Source organism: Coregonus clupeaformis, unplaced genomic scaffold, assembly GCF_020615455.1.
Source record: "Coregonus clupeaformis isolate EN_2021a unplaced genomic scaffold, ASM2061545v1 scaf0214, whole genome shotgun sequence".
NCBI lineage: Eukaryota > Metazoa > Chordata > Actinopteri > Salmoniformes > Salmonidae > Coregonus > Coregonus clupeaformis.
Window position 1 is genome coordinate 320255 of NW_025533669.1, and position 5873 is coordinate 326127.

Below are 5873 nucleotides of genomic sequence, written 5' to 3' on the forward strand. Positions count from 1 at the left end.
ATTTCACCCTATTGATAAAGGAAGCTAGAAGGCTGAACCCAGAAGAAAACTTTAAATCAACACTTACTGATATTATCCTAAAATCCTTTCACTCATATTGTTGTGTCTCTTTGTTCAACGGACGTCGGTAGCCTGTGATATTAATATTGTAGCAAACAGCGGGGCAGGGCAGTGAACCCAGGTCGCTGGCCAAAACTAGGTTAACCCTATTGCTGCGATGGGAATTGTAACCTGTCTCACACTGCCCCCTATAAAAGCAAGTCTCGTGCTTCGACTACTCAGACCCCTCACACATCCGGGCCGTGCAATCTGATGGCCTCACAGACACCATACTACTTCTGACACCAATGTAGCAAACAGCGGGGCAGGGAAGTGAACCCAGGTTGCACTTGTAAAAAGGCAAACAACCTACGCATTGCGCCATTGGCGCCAATTGGGTTACTTGGTTGGAATTGCATCATAGTACATGGGAATAATGATGCATTTTATTTAGTAAAGTGGTTTCTTGCATCAAACACAACAACATTTTCAGTCACCTCCTCCTTGTGTGAAGGACAAGTAGATAAACAGGTTAATGTCAAGCTCTGCATGTTTTTTGGAATGTCTCATGGAATGTAGGCTTACATTGAACACCACACATTGGCTGCTACTGTAGGCTGAATGATAGAACAGCCAGTTCCATGTTAAATGTTATTGGAGGCCTTTTTTACATTATGATCAAATAGCCTACTTGGTCTCTGTTAAAACTGTAACTTAAAGTGGGTACAGCCTCAGTGTTCACAGTAAACTCACGCCGGAAGTTGCACAGATCGCTACACTATAGTAGAACTATGATACAATTACATTTATCATACGAAATGTGAAATGTAGAACTATGACGAATGAATATTGATGTATTGAATTCACAGGAGGTTGGTGGCACCTTAATTGGGGAGGACGGGCTTGTGGTAATGGCTGGAGCGGAATAGGTGGAATGGTATCATTAATATGAACCGTCCTCCCCTCAGCAACCTCCACTGATTGAATTTGACTTGCCCACGTCCAGTTAGCGCCATTTTGTATGATTAAACTGTCAAGTCATTATATATTTTCCGTTCTGAGAGCACCTTCCTGATGACTGGCACTCTGTACATTCCTATGGATGAGGCCTGAGCTGGAATGTGAAGATAACTGAAGCTAGCTAACTTTAGAAAACCAGTATATCTAGCTTGCAATATAGTCCACCCCTCAGGCTAAGTTCAGGTTACAGCATGAGGCAGACATCAACAGCCGAGTTGTAGGCTACTACCTGGGTCGTATTCATTAGTTTACACCGCAGCCAACAGTTTTGCAACAATGCATAAACAGTTTACTCCAAACGCTGTACAACGTGACCTAAACGGTTTCTGTTGCCAAACGTTTTGCTACGGTGGGCACTAATGAACACACACAACCTGTTTTGAGGAAGTGTAAGTTGTTGTTAGTCTTTCCACAGTATTTATTTGTCTCTCTTTCACACAACATACCTTCCTGAGTGAAAAGAGTTAACAGTAGATTAGAAAGAGAAAATGTTGTTGCTTGCTGTGTTTTAAGCCTGTTTTGAGAAGACAAGCCTATAGGCCTATGATACAGTAGGAGATCACCCTGGGGAACACAGTCTATAGGTCTATGATACAGTAGGAGATCACCCTGGGGAACACAGTCTATAGGTCTATGATACAGTAGGAGATCACCCTGGGGAACACAGTCTATAGGTCTATGATACAGTAGGAGATCACCCTGGGGAACACAGTCTATAGGTCTATGATACAGTAGGAGATCACGCTGGGGAACACAGTCTATAGACCTATGATACAGTAGGAGATCACCCTGGGGAACACAGTCTATAGGTCTATGATACAGTAGGAGATCACCCTGGGGAACACAGTCTATTAGTCTATGTTACAGTAGGAGATCACCCTGGGGAACACAGTCTATAGGTCTATGATACAGTAGGAGATCACCCTGGGGAACACAGTCTATAGGCCTATGATACAGTAGGAGATCACCCTGGGGAACACAGTCTATAGGTATATGATACAGTAGGAGATCACCCTGGGGAACACAGTCTATAGGTCTATGATACAGTAGGAGATCACCCTGGGGAACACAGTCTATAGGTCTATGATACAGTAGGAGATCACCCTAGGGAACAAAGTCTATAGGTCTATGATACAGTAGGAGATCACCCTGGGGAACAAAGTCTATAGGTCTATGATACAGTAGGAGATCACACTGGGGAACACAGTCTATCGGTCTATGATACAGTAGGAGATCACCCTGGGGAACACAGTCTATAGGCCTATGATACAGTAGGATGTCACCCTGGGTAACACAGTCTATAGGTCTATGATACAGTAGGAGTTCACCCTGGGGAACACAGTCTATAGGTCTATGATACAGTAGGAGATCACCCTGGGGAACACAGTCTATAGGTCTATGATACAGTAGGAGATCACCCTGGGGAACACAGTCTATAGGTCTATGATACAGTAGGAGATCACCCTGGGGAACACAGTCTATAGGTCTATGATACAGTAGGAGATCACCCTGGGGAACACAGTCTATAGGTCTATGATACAGTAGGAGATCACCCTGGGAAACACAGTCTATAGGTCTATGATACAGTAGAAGATCACCCTGGGGAACACAGATATAGGTCTATGATACAGTAGGAGATCACCCTGGGAACACAGTCTATAGGTCTATGATACAGTAGGAGATCACCCTGGGAAACACAGTCTATAGGTCTATGATACAGTAGGAGATCACCCTGGGGAACACAGTCTATAGGCCTATGATACAGTAGGAGATCACCCTGGGGAACACAGTCTCTAGGTCTATGATACAGTAGGAGATCACCCTGGGGAACACAGTCTATAGGTCTATGATACAGTAGGAGTTCACCCTGGGGAACACAGTCTATAGATCTATGATACAGTAGGAGATCACCCTGGGGAACACAGGTGGGCACTGAACAAATTCACCCCTCCTCCGCATCGAATTTACTTCAAATACATTTTAAGGAGAGTAGGCCAATTATAACACTCTGTCTACCACAAATATCAACTATATGAATACACATAACAATATCATCAACTATATTAATACACATAACAATATCATCAACTATATTAATACACATAACAATATCATCAACTATATGAATACACATAACAATATCATCAACTATATTAATACACATAACAATATCATCAACTATATTAATACACATAACAATATCATCAACTATATTAATGCACATAACAATATCATCAACTATATTAATACACATAACAATATCATCAACTATATTAATACACATAACAATATCATCAACTATATTAATACACATAACAATATCATCAACTATATTAATACACATAACAATATCATCAACTATATGAATACACATAACAATATCATCAACTATACGAATACACATAACAATATCATCAACTATATTAATATCATAACAATCGTCATCTTACCTTTTATGTGTCTCTCAATAGAAGTAGAGTCTGGAATGATCATTCGGTGGTGGAAAGTTCCTTTAGTTTGTTCTGCTCATTTCCATATCAGGTTCTACCTGTTCTCTCTCCCACTCCCTGTCTCTTTATAGCTCTTCCAATGTGCCTTGGCATACATTCTACAAGTGTCTGGAACTCCAAATGTAGTTCTGATTTAGTGTTCCAAAAGAAAACAATTTGATTAAACTGGTTAATATGGTTAAAATACATTAAGACTGAGTAATGCTGTGATTGTATTTATTATTTTGTATTGAAATGTTTGACTTTATTTTCCCTATGTCCTTTCAATATAGGAACAATTTGTGAAATGACAGCCTTCTGTAAATATGGACAAAAGTCTATGGATTCATTTGATGGTATGTGTCTTGCAACATTATGTAAAATGACAGGTTGAGAAACAATGCACCTTCCTAGGTGCATATGTGAGAAGGAAGGCAAACTGTCTCCCTATGTGTTTGCCATCCCTAAACATCAAGTGTTTGTGGTTCATTAAAATGTTTATTGTCAAGGTTGAAAAAAAAGAAAACTCCATTGGAGGGATGTGACATCATTCTTCCACAAGAAATTCCATAATTTGGTGTTTTGTTGATGGTTGTCTTCAATTGGGTTGAGACCTGGTGACTGAGACGGCCATGGCATATTGTGAAACATCAGCAAGTTCAGCAGTCTTCATCAATGAAGATCCTGCCAAACGTGCCCCAACAATCACCAATCGTTAAGCTCTTCCCGAGCAGGGATGCAGTCTCTCTTCGTTGCAGCTCCTCTCTCCCCAGGGGTAACAGCTCCTCTCTCCCCAGGGTTAGCAGCTACTCTCTCCCCAGGGGTAACAGCTCCTCTCTCCCCAGGGGTAACAGCTCCTCTCTCCCCAGGGGTAGCAGCTCCTCTCTCCCCAGGGGTAGCAGCTCCTCTCTCCCCAGGGGTAACAGCTCCTCTCTCCCCAGGGGTAGCAGCTCCTCTCTCCTCTAGGATTTGAAGACATCGGTGGCTTAGCCCATAGCAGTAGGGGGGTCCTGGAAGGAATTTTTACAGCTAAATCCATGAATACATCTACAGTGTATTGCCAAAAACCACTCAACATATTCAAACATAGACTCTGACCTGTCCAATGAGCCAAACTGATTAAAGAATCCCACAGTACCTTAACTCTCTCTCTCTCTCTCTCTCTCTCTCTCTCTCTCTCTCTCTCTCTCTCTCTCTCTCTCTCTCTCTCTCTCTCTCTCTCTCTCTCTCTCTCTCTCTCTCTCTCTCTCTCTCTCTCTCTCTCTCTCTCTCTCTCTCTCTCTCTCTCTTTTTGTCAGATGTTACTATGGTATACTGAAGTATAATTACAAGCATTGGAAGAACAGCGCCGGAGAAGCGCCGGAGAAGATGGCTGCCGTTTTACAGCCCTCTAACCAATTGTACTATTATGTGTATTTTTCCGCGTTATTTGTAATTTATTTTGTACATAATGTTTCTGCCATCGTCTCTTATAACCAAAGAGAGCTTTTGGATATCAGGACAGCGATTACTCACCTCGCATTGGACGAAGATTTTTTCTTCAACGAGGCGGTCGCGAAGGATATCCTACAGACACCCGACAAGGCCCAGATCCCCGTCATTCGCGTGAGGAAGAGACGGAGATATCGCGGACGCAGATCCGGGTGCCTTGTAAGGATCAGACGGCGAGCGAGTAAACTGCCTCTCCCATCAATACTATTAGCCAACGTTCAATCTTTTGAGAATAAAATTGACGATTTAAGATTACGGTTATCCTACCAACGGGACATTAAAAACTGTAATATCTTATGTTTCACGGAGTCGTGGCTGAACGACAACAATGATAACATTCAGCTAGCAGGCTATACGCTACATCGGCAGGACAGAACGTCTGACTCTGGTAAGACAAGGGGTGGCGGTCTCTGTATATTTGTAAACAACAGCTGGTGTACAAAATCAAATACTAAGGAAGTCTCGAGGTAGAGGTAGAGTATCTTATGATAAGCTGTAGACCACACTATTTACCAAGAGAGTTTTCATCTATATTTTTCATAGCGGTCTATTTACCACCACAAACCAATGCTGGCATTAAGATTGCACTGAATGAGTTGTACAAGGCCATTAATCAACAGGAAAACGCTCATCCAGATGCAGCGCTCCTAGTGGCCGGGGACTTTAATGCAGGGAAACTTAAATCCGTTCTACCTAATTTCTACCAGCATGTTAAATGTGCAACCAGAGGGGAAAAAAACTCTAGACCACCTTTACTCCACACACAGAGACGCATACAAAGCTCTCCCTCGCCCTCCATTTGGCAAATCTGACCATAACTCTATCCTCCTGATT